An 18,678-nucleotide genomic window follows, 5' to 3' on the forward strand; every position below is an offset into this window, starting at 1 on the left:
GGTTTGGTTTTTCTGATGTCACCTGGCAACCCTAGATACAGCACTATAGTCTTTGCAAGAAGTGGATAGTTTTAGGCAGTCTCAGCTGTAGAAAACATTTAGTTGATACAGGATCATTATTAGACAAAATGAATGTATTGGGAATATCGGAATTAGAATTTACAATATTCTAAGCAGTACCCTAGATATCAGAAAACTTCAAACAAGAAAGAGTCAAGTGCTCACAGTCACTACACGTGTTTGATCATAAGCTGATTTTATTAGCAGATTTGTGACTGGATGAAACATGAGTCCACACCTTTGACCCTGAAACAACGGTATAGTAGTGGAAACATCACAGGTTGCATATGAAAATGTTTTCAACAGCCAGGTCAGCTGGCAAAGTGATGGCCTTTGTTTTCCAAGATAGCAATGGCACAATAATGATGGCAAAAGACTATGCTATTACAGGAGACTTCTATATTAACTAAATAAGAATTTCATGTTAAAATAAAAATCAAACGACATGGATTCTTACCAGAAAAGGAGGAGTTCTATTTTATTAAGATGTTGCTCCATCTCATGTCATACATTGCAGTGACTGTGATCACTGATTGTGGCTTTGAATTGTTTCTTTGTCCTTTCCTCAGATTTAGCACCTTTGAACTCTTATTTTCCTTCTATTGCCAGTGTTAACATTGAAAGTTATTAGGATAAGTGATGAGTACAAATGCCTTTATACCCTGCTGAATCTTTGCTTTCTTCTTCCATTTCAGACAAGTTCATTACTGCTTTATACTTTTGTTATGACATGATTCTGTGATTTTAAAGCATTTGCTCTGCCAAGAGTTATTTGCAGTTTTTGCATTACTAGAGGCATATGATGCAAGAAAGCAAGCTTATGCAGCATCAGCCAAAAAAAAAAAAAAAACGCGCCCATGTCACCCCTCCTTTCATTCCAAATACTTGTCCAGCTCAGCCTTAAATTTATTTAGGCTATCAACTTCCACAACAAAGGATGGAAGTCTGTTCCACCAACCAACTACCCGCTGGCTAAAGGCAAACTTCGCACATCTCTCCTACATCTGTCTTTCCTCAATTTGAATTTTGAGACTGGGTACGAGAGTAGCCTGTGCGGACGAAGCTCTTTTACGCTCTTGGAACAGAGAAGTTTTTCCCGATTTATTTTCTGATTTATTAGCTTAAATTGTCATATTAACTTATTTCTAGAGTAGCTTTATATTCCTAGTTACGATACTTAGTTTAAAGTTTAACTTAGACAGAGATTTTGTAGGTATTACTTAGTATCGGTAACGGTATCAAATCCACGTGTTACAAATTGAACGAGAGGTCTGTTTTTTTTAACCAAATTTAGTCGATTTATTAATCAATTGTAATATTAAATTATCTTCTATAAGTAGATTATAGACCTAGTCAGGATCCTTAGTTTATTCTAAATTGAGATAGCGAGATTTGGAAGCTAATCAATACTTATGAATCCGTAGAAGTACCGTTCGTGAATTCCCGCCATTTTTACACGATAGCATAAGCTTAGTGTAGTATAGTGCATAATATAATATTGTCAATTAATCAGTAAATCTATTAATCTTGATAAACTTTATTGTCAATTAAATTGTACTTTTAACTCTATATATATATACAGGGTGTTTCAGTTAAACGTTTCAGAACTTCTAAGAGGGGTAGGGTACATCCTGACAACTCGAAATCATATAGCAATGTGGGGTCGGAAATTCTTTCCTGAAGCGGTGTTGTACACAAAAGCACCATAAAGAAAAGAGACCGTAAGTGAGAAATCGTTTTAATAATACATGAAAAGAAGCAAAAGGTACATGGATTAAAGTAAGTGTTCGAAGTTTCTTCCACGGGCTACAATGCACGCCTCACATCTCCGACGCATGGACATCCGAACATTCTGGAATACTCCAGGCGAATTTCGAATTTCTTCGGCAGCTACTGCGATTCTTGCAACCAGCTCCTCAGCATTGTCAACAGGGTTGTCATAAACTAGCGATTTCATATGACCCCAGAAATAAAAATCAAGACATGATAGGTCGGGTGACCGAGCAGGCCAACGCACGGGACCACCACGTCCGATCCACTGTTGACCAAATGTGACATCCAGGTAGTTACGAACATCTCCGCTATAATGGGCAGGGGCTCCATCGTGTTGGAACCACATTGTCTGTTGCGTCGATGCAGAAATCTGTTCATCTCTCAAAAGTTGTGGCAATACTTTCTGCAGAAAGATCAAGTAGATAGGTCCGGTTAGACGACACGGTAACAGGAAAGGTCCGATAAGGTGATCTCCCATAATACCGGCCCATACATTGACCGAAAATCGAATCTGTGCTGCACGACGTCGTATTGCATGCGGGTTCTCGACCGCCCAGATATGGTCGTTATGCGTGGTGAAAATTCCTTCCCTTGTGAAGGATGCCTCATCGGAAAACAACACTTCAGCAGGAAAAAGGGGATTTGTAGCACATTTTCCAAGGTACCACTGTGCGAAAGCAATACGAGGTTGAAGAAACTTCGAACACTTACTTTAATCCATGTACCTTTTGCTTCTTTTCATGTATTATTAAAACGATTTCTCACTTACGGTCTCTTTTCTTTTTATGGTGCTTCTGTGTACAACACCGCTTCAGGAAAGTATTTCCGACCCCACATTGCTATTTGATTTCGAGTTGTCAGGATGTACCCTACCCCTCTTAGAAGTTCTGAAACGTTTAACTGAAACACCCTGTATATATATATATATATATATAACGACTTAATCGTAACAAATAATTAATACATAACTATAGTGGTACACGTGATACGGAAGTTATATAAAGGGAACTCGTAGAAAACACTAGATACCGAAAAAATAAATATAGCGTTATAGCTGTTTTGGGATATAACTTAAGGATTTTAATTTTGTTTTGAAATTTTATTGAATTAAATCGGAATCATGACTCAGACCAGAGCAGCAAAGCAAAAGGCTCAAGCTAATGGGAGTGCTGTGGTTCAGGGGAGAACTGAGGGGGGCAGTTGCCTTCTGAATCACAGTCTTTTAAAATGCACTGTTTGCTTGATGTTTGCAGAGCAGTCGGGTACGGGACATGATACTGTCAAGGGGGATGTCTTTGTGTGTGCACGATGTAAGGAGTGCAAGGAAATCAGGCGACAACTCAGCGTTGTTATGGGCCTTTATGAGAGCTTGAAGGACAGGGCGGATGCCCTCGAAGGAAATAAATTGAGGGGCCCATCAAGCTCTCAGCCGCCCACATCAACGCCAGAGCTTGCACTTGTTCATCAGGCAACACAGAGGCAGCCCCCTAGGCAGAATGCGCTGGTCCCACAGGAACTAGTAGTTGTTGGTGACTCTATTGTCAGGGAAGCGGGGAACATGCTTTGTAAAAAGGATAGGTGGAATAGGACCAGGGTATGTCTGCCAGGGGCAAAGGTTGATGACGTTGTAGAGCAGATATCATCTTTTAAGGGCACAAAAGGTGATATAGTTGTACACGTTGGCACAAATGATATTAAGAGTAGGAGACCGGTGGAATTACTTAGCAAGTACAGGTCACTGTTGAAAAAAAGCCGTGAATTAGGATTGAATTTGAAAGTGTCTGCAATTCTGCCCAGACACGATAGGAGGGAGTATATGATGAGAGCCTTTTCAATCAATTCGGCCATGGGATTGTGCAAGGCTCAAGGGGTAGAATTTTTTTTCAGCCTGGACTGTACTTGTTAACAGGAGCGATTGCTTCTACAGGGATGGGATACACTTAAATAGAAAGGATGCAAGAATTTTTGCTGATGCTGTCGAGGCAGAGTTAGGTGGGTCGGAAAACTGCTAGTTGGGGGGGGGATACAAGGACTAATAGATTAACAGTAGCCACTGGCAGAGGTGGAAGTGATTCTTGCACGGCTTCTATTGAAATAAGCAGAAGTCTGAAAAACAAGATGCAGGATATTTCAGAGACTGGTGGGAGTCATTGCGGTACAAGTAAACACTTGGGTTGTGTTAGGGTAGCCAAGAATAGAAACAGGTGCATGTATACCTGCGTGTACACCAATGCTAGGAGTTTGGTAAATAAATTTGAGGTATTGCTCAAAACATCAAAGGCAGATATTGTTGGGATATCAGAGACGTGGTGTCACACAGATATAAGGAATGCGGAACTGGAATTTGGGGAATACAATGTGTATAGAAAGGATAGACAGGACAGGAGGGGAGGAGGGGTTATGCTATTAATTAAGAAACACATAAAGTCCAAGGAAGTGAAACCAGTCGACATCGATGGACAGGGTAGTGTCGAGTCAGTTTGGTGTGACATAAGCATGGGGAAATCAAAATTGAGAGTAGGAGTGTGCTATAGGCCTAATGACTCTGATGAGTATAATAAGATATTGTACAGGGAAATAGAGTGGGCCAGTAAATCAGAGAGTCTTATAATGGGGGATTTTAATTTCCCAGATATTGACTGGAATTTGTGGGTTGGTCACTCGCACACTAGCAAGGCTTTTGTGGATTTATTGGATGATTTTTTTCTACATCAGCATGTTCGTGAGGCAACAAGAGGGAGCAATACTCTTGATCTGATTATCAGTAGTGATTCTTCATGCATTAAGAATCTGCAGATAAATGAACCACTAGATGGCAGTGATCACAGTGTGTTGAAGTGGGATTTACTCAAGGAGGTAACTACCATCAGAGGTAAAGGGAAGGGTTTTTGTTTTCGTAAAGGCGACTATGATGGTCTGAGACAGTATTTAAATTCTATACAGTGGGACCAACTGATGATGTTACCAACAGCAAACTCAAAATGGGAAGCATTCAAGGAACTAATCTTGGAGACTACCAGGCTTTACATACCAACTAAGAAATATTGTTCAAGGTTTAGGCCTAAATGGATATCAGATGAACTAACGAGACATGTGGAAGAGAAGAAAAATGCATGGGATACATACAAATTAATGGGTGACATGGAAGCCTATGATAGATATAAGTTGGTCTGTAACCAAGTCACAAAGGAGATTAGGCAGGCAAAGGCAGACTACGAAAAATCCTTGGCAAAGGATGCAAAGAAAAACAGAAAAGAGTTCTTTACCTATTTAAACTCAAGAAGGAAAGGGATGAATCAGATTGGTCCACTGGATATTGATGGTTCAACAGTTGAGGATCCTGCTCAGGTGGCTAACAATCTAAACCAGTATTTTGCATCTACATTCACGCATGAGGAGTTATTCAGGAAGGAGAATTATGTAGGTAAAGTAAACATTGGCAGTGAGCTGGATGATTTTGTAATAACTGAGAGGAAAGTGGAGGAGAGATTGTTGAGGATAAACATAAAAAAGGCACCTGGGGTGGATGGGATCTATCCAGTTATATTAAAGGAGGCAGCAAAGGAAGTAAGCAAACCCCTAGCCATAATTATGAGAGCTTCTTTGGACTCAGGGGAGGTTCCCATAGACTGGAGATGTGCAAATGTAACCCCAATTCACAAAGGAGGATCAAAGGCTGACACAAGTAATTATAGTCCTGTTAGTTTAACTTCTGTTCCAGGTAAATTAATGGAGGCACTGGTTAAAGAAGCACTGCTGGATCATCTAGACAAGAATTCAGTTATAGCTCAGACGCAGCATGGTTTTGTTAAGGGGAGGTCTTGCCTGACCAATTTGATTGGATACTATGATGTAGTCACAAAAGAACTAGATGCAGGGAATAACTTTGATATTATATATTTGGATCTTAGAAAGGCTTTTGATACTGTTGCACATGGAAGACTGCTGCACAAATTGGAGCAGTGTGGCATTGGAGGCAAATTGCTGCTATGGATAAGGGGATGGTTGAGTGGCAGAAGACAAAGAGTGGTAATCAATGGACACTGCTCAACGTGGACTAATGTTATTAGTGGAGTTCCTCGGGGTTCAGTGTTGGGTCCGTTGTTGTTTTCGGTGTTTATGAATGATATTGATGATGGGATATCAAGTTTAATGTCCAAGTTTGCAGATGATACAAAGGTTGGCAGGGCTGTTAAGGACACCACTGACTCTATGCTGCTGCAACAGGATCTGGAAAGGTTGAACAGATGGGCTGAGAGGTGGCAAATGAAGTTTAACATTGACAAATGTAAAGTACTACATATGGGAAACAGTAACCCCAGAGGAACGTATCAACTCTGCGATACTACACTGACAGTGGTGGAGAATGAAAAGGACCTGGGGGTAATTGTACAGGCAGATATGAAGTTCTCTGAGCAGTGCAGACGAGCTGCAAGAGTAGCTCATGGTGTCTTGTCAATGATAATCAGGAATTTTTCTAGCAGGGATAAGGAGGTGATTATTCCCTTGTATAAGGCAATGGTTAGGCCACACCTTGAGTACTGTATACAGGTCTGGAGGCCTCATTTCAAGAAGGATGTAGAGCTGCTGGAACGGGTACAGAGAAGGGCAACAAGATTAGTGAATGGAACAAAGGGTTGCTCTTACGAAGAAAGGCTTAAGTTTTGCAAATTACAGAGTCTGGAGACTAGGCACCGGCGAGGTGATCTGATAGAGGTGTATAAAGCTTTGAATGGTTTGAGCATGCTCAATGCCAATGGGATTCTTCATCTTGCTCAGAATAATCAGTTCAGAGGGCATAAATTCAAATTGAGGAAGGACGGATGTCGGATAGATGTGCGGAAATTTGCCTTTGGCCAGCGGGTGGTTGGTTGGTGGAACCGACTTCCATCACTTGTTGTTGAAGTTGATAGCCTAAACAAATTTAAGGCTCAACTGGACAGGTATTTCGAGCGAACGGAGGGGTGAAATAGGAGTGGTGTTTTTTTTTTTTTTTGGCTGATGCTGAATAAGCTTGCTTTCTTGCATCATATGCCTCTACTAATGCTAATGCTAATGCTAATTTATGCCCTCTCAGGTGATTATTCTGAGCAAGAGGAAGAATCCTATCAGCATTGAGCATGTTCAAACCATTCAAGGCTTTATACACCTCAATCAGATCACCTCGCTGGTGCCTAGTCTCCAAACATTGTAATTTGCAAAACTTAACCCTTAAGTTATATAGTTATATATAAACTTAAGTTATATTTCACTTTTATTAAATTTTTTAGTTGTTTATTCCTTTATCCTAATTTACTTACCTTCCATTTTGCAAGATATCTTTCTAAGGTAAGGAACTAGGTTCCCCTCTCCACCCACCAGAAACTCTGGTTTCTTATCTAGCAAAATGATACGCATGATTTACAGACAATCCATTGATACCTCATATCCTTAGTTTCTCTGGTGCAAAATCAAACAAACAGTAAACTGTGGTGCAGAATTAAACTGTGAATGAGACAGCAGTGAGGGCATTGCAAGAAGAAAATCCAGATGACCTAATTGATTTAACCCTGGTTTCTAAATCTTATGATATTATTCCATGTTATTGGAGATCTTTATGTCATTTGTTACTGGCATGAACCCATCTCACATTTCTGATTTTTTTTTTTTTTTCACAGATTATGACATTATATTGTCTTGCACCAGATGTGTCTATGCCTTCAAACACAATGGCCATTGACCTTTTCATTACAGATCCTGATATTTTGTAAATCAGCGGACCTCTTTGAACACTTATGTTTACAAGTAATGCTAAAGCATAATTTCTGTATGTAACTAAGAAAAAAAAAAAAAGACTAGATTTGCCACAAAAGTATCAGTAATGTATCGTGAAGAAAATTGCCAGTTGCCTCAATGTTATGCTATAATCATATAGTTTTGTGACAAACCTAGTTTACTACAAAAGGTTTTTTTTTTTTTTAGGTATATATAAAAATTATGCTTTTGAACTACCTAAATTTAAAAGCCACATAAATTTTGTATCTTGAAACTTGCCTCTAAATTTATCAATTTGTTAACAAATATGTCTTGGAACATTATAAACCTAGTCATTTTTGTGCCATTAAAACTGAGATCAATAAATCTTTTAACAAATTGTGATTCTGATATATTAGATTTTCAGTCAGATAGTTAATTTACTCCAAGCATATTATATGGTTGGATAAATATCACATTTCATATGTGATTAATGTTCTTAATCACATATGAAATGTGAGTAAGAACATTAATGTTCTTCCATCATTCAGTTTGCTGGTCAGAAATGTTCCTCCAGAACATTTGGAATAAACTAAACAGCACTCCAGTTCCTTAACTGCATAAGTTGTTTACCCCAGTTCCTCGCACTACATGTGGCTAGTTGATAACGCCACTTGTGTTTTGTATTTGCTTTGTCAAAGAAAGAAAAACCAAGAGTAGTGATGTCTTTCAGGACTCTATATGAATTTTTCACAAGAAGTAATCCTATTAAAAAAATTATGATCTAAACAAACATTTTTCCCTCATTGTTATGCTACCCTCCTGCAAACTGCCTATATCAAGTAAGCATAATAAGTCTTGATTCTCTCAGTCTCATCAAAGACCATTGTTTTGGGGTTGTACCTTGTCACATCAACTTTGTCACTATGCATCAATTCACATTGTACCAGATGTGTTCTTTATTGTGGTTTATGTCCATACAACTGTGTTTCTGATACTACAATTTACAAAACAAGCCTTTCTTAGTAAGATTACCCTTTCATGCCCCTGATTCATTCAAGATGATGTATGCACCTTGAATACTGTATGCATTATTCAAGATACAGCCTGACTATTGCCTTATACAATGAGATAATCACCTTTTCCCTGCTGTCAAAATTCCTTATTGTTGAAAAAAAGCCTCATGAACTATCTTAATAGTCCACCTCTATTGCTCAGAGAACTTCATGCCAGACTACAATTACCCTTAAGTTGTTTTCATTCTCTGCTACCTTCAGTGTGGTACCACCAAACTGGTAAGTTCCCTTGGAATTATTGATACTCAGATGCAGTACCTTGTATTTATCAATGTTTAACCTCAGACAATTTTCAGTCTCTCTACCTAATTTATGCAGGTTTTCTTGGAATTGGGATACTTTGTTTACTCTCATTAACCACCTTTATATCATCAGGAAACTTGATATGCCATCAATATATTAATAAATACTGTATTGAAAACAATATGGAATCCACTGAACCTAAGCAGTTTAATAATATTTCTCCAAGAAGAGCAAAAAACAAAACTCATTAGGGCCACTCAAGAATTATCTCATCTACATGTATTATCTGAACATGTGTTTCTGAGTCAGGTTGCTTTAAAAAAACCTGAGTTTCTGGGGGGAAACTTGCATTCCTCACCTGAGACTATCTTAGCCATGTGAAAAGGCCCATAAAAATTTCTCAAGTCATTGGCAGGATATTGAATCCTTGCATTTTCTGCTCGGTGCAGGGATTATAACCACTGTGCTACCCATGAAGGCTGTCCAAGGAGAGCAGTATCCATTAATAACTATTCTCTGGCTCCTACCAATCATCCATAGCAATAACTTATTTATACTCTGGCATGATCACCAGGTCAGTAGAGTTTACAATAAATCATCAATACAAACGTTAATTTTATTTAACAGTCACGGGCTTGAACCCTGGTCCACTCAAAGAGAGTGTGCTACTGCACTCACACTCCTGACCACTCAACTACATCAGGTCTACTTGTCTCTAATGCTATGCTAATTTGTACAGCAGCCATTTATGTGGAAAAGTATAAGTTACAGGAATTTAAATACAGGCTAGTTGACAAATCCACTCATAAAGTCCCTTTCCATTTAAAAATTAACTTGGAAGCTACCTGTGTTGAACAACTGTATTTTGCATTGTAATGAGTATATTTCTCCCCTGATGTATTCTCCACCTTGTTGCGGTGGGGGGGAGGGCTTGTGTGTCCTGATGACCCGGAGAGCTAAGTCGGCGGTAGCTTAGCTACTGGTAGGGCCTCCCAAGCCGGACAGGTCAAAGGGTAGGAGCCAGACTAAGAGAGATACCCCGGCCCTCCAGGTTGGGGGTTGCTGCAATTGGGCTAGCTCCTCATTCAGTGTAAAAAATACACAAATGCCAAACGACCTACAAGTGAAAATGGACTGCACTTTTGGAAACGACTCAGCAAATGGAAAAGGACTATGATTTTGGGATGCTGGAATATTCAAGGCCTTTCAACTAAAAGAAACTTTCTTTTGGATGAACTGCAAAAATTCAAGTTAGACATCATCATGTTATCAGAGACAAAGAAAAAAAAAGGGATGTGGAGAGGAAATAATGGGAGAATACTACCATTTTTGGAGTGGAGTCGATAAGAGTGAAAGAGCAGGAGTTTCTATTGCTGTTAAAAAGAAATTGAGACACAACATAACGGGCAATTTATTAATGAAAGAATGATCTCATTGGAACTGAAAATGTATGGGAGAGAAATATGTATTTTGGGAATATATGCCCCAACTAATGACACCACCAATACCTTGAAGGATGAATTTTGGGAGGATCTGAGAGAACTAATAGAAAAAATTCCTAAGAACAAACAAAGAGATATTTCTAATGGGAGATTTCAATGCAAAAGTAGGAACTGAACAAAATAGCAAAGTTATTGGAAGATTTGGAGAGAAAGAGAGGAACGACAACGGAAATCGACTATGCAATCTTTGTGAACAGTGACTTGAGAATAAACAACACATTTTTCCAACACAAGGATATCCATAAATATACATGGTCACAGGAGACAAGACAAATTAGATCAGTTATAGATTACATTATTTCAAAACATTCAGGGACATATGTATTGAAAGATGTTGGAGTTTATAGAGAAGCTGAATTTGGATCTGACCATTTTCTTGTTAAAACAACACTGAGGTGGAACTGGATTAAGAAAATATGTGTGGACAACCAACAATGCAGGGAAGGAGAAATGCTACAAGTGGATAAATTTAACGTTGACCTACTCCAGGACGACAGCATTAGAAACAACTTCACCCAGAGACTGGATGCTGCAATTGACAGAGATAAAAGGTAATACTGAAGAAATCTACGAATATTTAAAAAATACTGTTAAAAAAATAGCTCATGAAATCCTAGGCAAAAAGAAAAGCTAAGGACCAAAAAAGACCTGGATTACAGAGAAAGTAAAAGCTGCTGTAGAGGAAAAGAAACTTGCATATCAGAAATGGCTGGGTGATAGGAATAATGCATATAGGAACATTTATGTTGGGGAAAAAAAATTGCCAGTCGGTTGGTAGTAGAAGCGAAAAATGAAGAATGGGAAAGGAAATGCTCATCTATTAATAGCAAATTGGGCTTCAAGCAATCAGCAGAATCGTGAAAGGTCCTTAAAGACTTGAGAAAACAGAATAAACACAACGCTGGTTTGCAATTAATACCTTTGAAAGGCTGGACGGAGTACTATGAAGGACTTTTAAAAGAAGATCGGGAAGAGTTCAAGACGATGGAGGATTTTGGTGTAGAATACTCGGGCTTAAAAGTTTCTGTTAGGGAAGTGGAACTCCTGCTAAAGGAAGGAAGGAATGGCAAATCACCTGGACCTGGAAGAGTTTACATGGAACTTCTGAAATATGGAGGAAGAGGAGTGGCTGTTCTGATACAAAAACTGTTAAATAGTATACTGAGAGGAGAAGAAATACCGAAAGAAATGATAACAGGATATATTACATCAATTTATAAGAAGTGCGATCGGAAAAGCTGTTCAAATTACGGAGGAATATGCATCCTGAACCCGCTGTTAAAGATCCTTGGAAAATGGATCAGGAACCATTTAGAAGCCCGAATCGAGGTATCAGAAGAACAAAGTGGTTTTTCAGCTGGGAGGTCATGTATAGACCATATCTCAACAGTACCACAGATTCTTGAAAAATGCCAATCAAAAGGAAAAAAAAACTTTGATTTTCATTGACCTTGAAAAGGCATATGACAGTGTTCCAAGAAAATTCTTATGGGAAGCACTGAAAGAGGCAAATGTTGATGGACAACTGATTAACATTATTAAGGCAATTTACAGGAATAATAGATGCAGAATTAAAGTGGGATCAGCTTTGTCACCTGAATTCCACACTTCAAAAGGCTTATTACAAGGTTGTTGCATGTCACCAACACTTTTCAAAATTTATATCGACATCTGCTTAAGATCCTAAAAAAAATTTAATAAAATGGGATTGCCGATTAATAAGAACACCTATATTCACAATTTACTTTTTGCAGATGATCAGGTGGTGATAGCACAAGACTTAGAAGATGCAAAGTATGTATGTCGTCAATTGTTTGAGGATATAAACAATGGGGTCTAAAAATCAATTTTAGCAAAACTGAAATGTTGTCTTCAGGGCCAGGGCATGTTCTAAATATTGCAGGTTTTAAAATCAAACAAGTCGATAAATTCAAATATTTGGGATCAATCTTACAAAGTGATGGATCATCCCAAGCAGAGATCAATAAGAGAATTGCAGATGGCAGAAAGGCTATCGGCATGTTAAACTCTGTTCTGTGGAGCAAAAATATCCTAAATAAAACAAAGAAACTTATATTTCCAGCGATTGTACAGTCTTCTATTGTATGGAGCAGAAACCTGGACATTGAATAGGCGAGCGGAAAACAAATTGCTCTCCACAGAAATGGATTTTTGAGACGCTCGGCAGGAACTTCTAGAAGAGACAGAAGACGGAATGAAGACAAGGGAAAAATGAAAGTGAAAAAGACTATTATTGACACCATCAAAGAAAAGCGTCCAACATGGTATGGACATGTAAAACGGATGCAAGAAAACAGATATCCAAAGGCTATCCTGGAATGGATACCTCCTGGAAGAAGGAGAAGAGGAAGACCTAGGAGGACAGGAATGGATGGAGTACGGGAGTGCATGACAGCCCGAGGCTTAACCGACAAGACACCTTGAACCGCACTTTATGGCGGGAAAAAAATTCCTAACAAGAAATAACTTGTAGGCTGAGGAAACCCATTGTAAATGGAAACACTCCTCTTGAAGAAGAAGAATGAGTATATTTGGGATATTTTAAACAAAAAAAAAAATTCTCAAAATGTGATCACAATGAGACTAATGTAGGGATGTCCAGCGTTTTGTATCTAGAGGCCAAAACAGGTTTTGAAAATAGAATTTAATTTTTGTCATCAATGTTTACCTAAGGAGTGATCATTTAATTTGTGGACTGGTGCTAGATCTTATCTTAATAGTCATCATCTGAATCTTCTGTAGATTTCTCAAAATACTCTCCTTTGAACTTTACACTTTTGTCACTGTCGTACCCATGCATTAAATGCTTCTTGCAATCCATTAGCATTAGTAGAGGCATATGATGCAAGAAAGCAAGCTTATACAGCATCAGCCAAAAAAAAAAAAAAAAAAAAACCCTTTCCCATTTCACTCATCCATTCGCTCCAAATGTTTGTCTTGTTCTGGCTTGAATTTATTTAAGCTGACAGTTTCTACAACGACAGGTGGAAGGTTGTTCCAGCAATCAACCATACGCTGGCTAAAGGCAAATTTCTGTACATCTATTCTACAAGTCTTTCCTTAATTTGAATTTATGTCCCCTCAGGTGACCAATCTGGGCAAGAGGAAGAATTCCATCAGCATTCAGCTTGCTCAAACCATGCAAGGCCTTATACACTTCAATCAGATCACCTCGCAGGTGCCTAGTCACCAGACACTGTAATTTGCAAATCTTAAACCTCTCTTCATAAGAGCAACCCTTTATTCCATTCACTAATCTTGTTGCTCTTCTCTGTACTCCTTCCAACAGTTCTATATCCTTCGTAAAATGAGACCTCTACACCTGTATACAGTACTCAAGGTGTGGCCTGACCATTGCATCATACAAGGGAACAATCACCTCATCGCTGCTAGAAAAATTTCTGTATATCATTGACAATACACCATGAGCTACACTTGCAGACTCTGCACTGCTCAGAAAACTTCATATCTGACTGCACAATTACCCCCAGGTCCTTTTCATTCTCTACCACCTTGAGTGTAGTACCACACAGCTGATATGTTACTCTGGGGTTACTGCTACCCATGTGCAGTACTTTTCTTCTTCCAGTCACATAGCTCCCTGAGGAGCTGTGGCAACCAACAAATACCTCCAACTGCATCGATCGTGTGCTATACGAGCAGCATCGCAAAATGTCATGCACAGAAGTTCACTGATCCTGTCCTTCCACCTAGTTGCACATCTTCCTCTGCACCTCTTCCCCTCGGTTTTTCCTTCCATTATATTCTTCAACAGAAAGTTTTCCCTTCTTACTATATGACCAAAAAATTTGAGTTTTCGTTTGTTGATGCTATGAAGAATTTCAGGCCTGCCAATTTTATTCAATACCCACTCATTTGTTCTTCGATCCAAATAAGAAATACGCAGTATTCTCCTGTAACACCACATTAACCCCAGGGGCTCACATCTGGTGAGTATGGGCTTGGCACACCCAGGATCCTCAGCTGGATATCATCATTCTTCTTTTTATTGGTGATTCCCTTCTAAACACTCTCTCTCTCTCTCTCTCTCTCTCTCTCTCTCTCTCTCTCTCTCTCTCTCTCTGGATAATTCAGAATTTTTTTTTTTTTTTTGGCTGGTGTAGTATAAGCCTAAGGCTTCTTTGCACCATATGGCTAATAATAATAATCATAATAATTTCAAAGAGCCTCAATTTTCTTCCTGTCAACTCTTCAGATTCCATCCTTCAGAGTTCGAGTCCGTGATCACCAAATACGGAGGGTGCGGAAAGGTTAGGGAATGACCACCGCATGGCCCCGGAGCAATATGGCCTTAGTTGCTAATGCTCCAAAAAACCAAATAAACAAACAAAAAGCATCCTTCAGATCCATAAGTGGCAACTGGAAAAATTAACGAATCAATGATTCTCAGTTTCGTGTTTAGGGGCAGATCGTGAACTCTCCATAATTTTATCAGTTCAGCGACCAACGTTTTAGCAATTGACTATCGTCTATATCGTTTGGGCAGTCACAATTTTTATTTTTTCTTGACCCTAAGTAATCAAATTCATTAACTTCTTCGATATCTCTCCCATTAACATTCACTTTACTGGAATCGAGATTATCACCAATCACCATAATTTTAGTTTTACACACATTCAGAAACAATCCTTTTTTCTTATTTGCTTCACATAATCTCTTCAGAGTTTCTTTAAGATGATCCTTAGAATTACAAATTAGCACAGTATCATCTGCATAACGAAGGTTAGCATTAGTTAGCATTAGTAGAGGCATAGGATGCAAGAAAGCAAGTTTATGCATTATCAGCAAAAAAGAAAAAAAAATGCTCGCATTTCACCCCTCCCTTCATTCCAAATACCTGTCCAGCTCAGCCTTAAATTTATTTAGGCTATCAACTTCCACAACAAAAGATGGAACTCTGTTCCACCAATCACGCTGGCTAAAGGCAAACTTCCGCACATCTATCCTACAATTGGCTTTCCTCAATTTGAATTTATGCCTTCTCACGTGATTATTCTGAGCAAGAGGAAGAATCCCATCAGCATTGAGCATGCTCAAACCATTCCAGGCTTTATACACCTCAATCAGATCACATCGCAGGTGCCTAGTCTCCAAACACTGAAATCTGCAAAACTTAAAACATTTCTTCGTAAGAGCAACCCTTCGTTCCATTCACTAATCTTATTGTGCTTCTCTGTACTCTTTCCAACTCTACATCCTTCTTAAAATGAAACCACCAGACCTGTATACAATACTCAATGTGTGGCTTGACCATTGCCTTATACAAGGAGATAATCACCTCCTTATCCCTGCTAGAAAAATTCCTGTATTTATCATTGACAAGACACCATGAGCTGCTCTTGCAGACCGTCTCCACTACTCAGAAAACTTCATATCTCCCTGCACAATTACCCCCAGGTCCTTTTCATTCTCTACCACTGTCAGTGTAGTACCACAGAGATGATACGTTACTCTTGGGGGTTACTGCTTCCCAATGTTAAACTATGTAAATGTTAAACTATATCTGCCACCTCTCAGCCCATCTGCTCAAATTTTCTAGATCCTGTTGCAGCAGAGTACTGCCATTAGGGTCCTTAACAATCCTGCCAACCTTCGTATCGTCTGCAAACTTGGACATTAAGCTTGATATACCATCATCAATATCATTTATAAATACAGAAAAGAACAATGGATCCAACACTGAACCCTGAGGGACTCCACTAATAACATTAGTCCACAAACAGCAGTGTCCATTGATTACCACTGTTTGTCTTCTCCCACTCAACCATCCCTTTTTCCATAGCAGCAATTTGCCTCAAATGCCACACTGCTCCAACTTGTACAGCATTCTTCCATGTGCAACAGTATCAAAAGGTTTCTAAGATCCAAATATATGATATCAAAGTTATTCCCTGAATCCAGTTCCTTTGTGACCACATCAAAGTAAATCAATCAAATTGGTCAGACAAGACTCCCGTTAACAAAACCGAAGTCTTTACTAGATGATACTGCAGTGCTTCTTTAACCAGTGTTTCCATTAATTTCCCTGGAATAGAAGTTAAACTAACAGGTCTATAATTACCTATGGCGCCCTTTGATCCTCCTTTGTGAATTGGGGTCACATTTGCACATCTCCAGTCCATCAGTACCTCTCCTTGAGTCAAAGGAAGCTCTCATAGTTATGGCTAAGGGTTTGGTTACTTCCTTTGCTGCCTCCTTTAATATAACTGGACAGTTACATTACTTTCTTATGTTTATCTTTAACAAATTCTCCTCCACTTTCCTCTCAGTTATTACAAAATTATCTAGCTCACTGCCAGAGTTTAATTCACCTCTGGCATTCCCATCCCTGAATAACTCCTCATGTGTGAATGTAGATGCAAAATACTCATTTAGTTTGTTAGGCACCTGAGCAGGATCATCAACAGTCGAGCCATCAATATCCAGTGGACTAATCTGATTTATCCCTTTCCTTCTAGAGTTTACATAGGTAAAGAACTCTTTGCTGTTTTTCTTTGAATCCTTTGCCAAAGATTTCTCATAATCTGCCTTTGTCTGCCTAATCTCCCTTGTCGCTTGGTTATAGACCAGCTTATATCTGTCATAGGCTTCCATGTCACCCATTAATTTATATGTATCCCATGCATTTTTCTTCTCTGCCACATGTCTCATTAGTTCATCTGTCATCCATTTAGGCCTAAACTTTGAACAATGTTTCTTAGTTAGTATGTAATGCCCAGTAGCTTCCAAGATAAGTTCTTTGAATGCTTCCCATTTTGCATTTGCTGTTGATAACATCATCAGTTGGTCCCACCGTATAGAATTTAAATACTGTCTCAGACCATCATAGTCGCCTTTACGAAAACAAAAACCCTTCCCTTTACCTCTGATGGTAGTTACCTCCTTGAGTAAATCCCACTTCAACACACTGTGATCACTGCCATCTAGTGGTTCATTTATCTGCAGATTCTTAATGCATGAAGAATCACTACTGATAATCAGATCAAGAGTATTGCTCCCTCTTGTTGCCTCACGAACATGCTGATGTAGAAAACAATCATCCAATAAATCCACAAAAGCCTTGCTAGTGTGCGAGTGACCAACCCACAAATTCCAGTCAATATCTGGGAAATTAAAATCTCCCATTATAAGACTCTCTGATTTACTGGCCCACTCTATTTCCCTGTACAGTTTCCTATTATACTCATCAGAGTCATTAGGCCTATAGCACACTCCTACTCTCAATATTGATTTCACACTGTCCAGCGATGTCGACCGGCTTCACTTCCTTGGATTTTATGTGTTTCTTAACTAATAGCAAAACCCCTTCTCCCTTCCTATCCTTCCTGTACACGTTGTACTCCCCAAATTCCAGTTCTACATTCCTTATATCTGTGTGACACCATGTCTCTGATATTCCCAACAATGTCTGCCTTTGATGTTTTGACCAACACCTGAAATTCATCAAATTTATTTACCAAACTCCGAGAATTGGTGTATACGCAAGTATACATACACCAGTTCCTATTCTTAGCTACCCAACAATTATACAAGGAGATAATCACCTCCTTATCCCTGCTAGCAAAATTCCGATATATCATTGACAAGACCTAATGAGCTACTCTTGCGACCTGTCTGCACTGCTCAGAAAACTTCATATCTGACTGCACAATTACCTTTAGGCCTTTTTAGTTTTCCACTACCCTGAGTGTAGTACCGTATAGTTGGTATTTTACTCTTGGGTTACTGCTACCAGAGATGTATTGTTAAAAAAATAGTACCGGACTGCTTGTTCTCCAGAAGACTATATGATAACGCCACATCGACTGTACAGTAACTGAATCAGACTTCAGATTCACGTTTCATAGAACAATCAGTTCTAGCGTTCAGCACAAGGCGAATCAAAATTCAGCGTTCGCACGCATCACAGTATATCTCAATCGTTGGATCTCTTTATCTAACACATTGTACTTTAGTAGGAAACATTAGCATTAGCATTAGCATTAGTAGAGGCATTTGATGCAAGAAAGCAAGCTTATGCAGCATCAGCCAAAAAAAAATAATAATAATAATAAAAATTAAAAAATAATAATAATAAAAAAAAATAATAAATAAAAAATAACTACTTCCACTTCACCCCTCTGTTCGTTCGAAATACCTGTCCAGCTGAGCCTTAAACTTATTTAGGCTATCAACTTCCACGACAAGGGATGGAAGTCTATTCCACCAACCAACCACCCGCTGGCTAAAGGCAAATTTCCTCACGTCTA

This window comes from Mastigoproctus giganteus, chromosome 9, assembly GCF_048544385.1.
Source record: "Mastigoproctus giganteus isolate SK-2022 chromosome 9, ASM4854438v1, whole genome shotgun sequence".
Lineage (NCBI taxonomy): Eukaryota > Metazoa > Arthropoda > Arachnida > Uropygi > Thelyphonidae > Mastigoproctus > Mastigoproctus giganteus.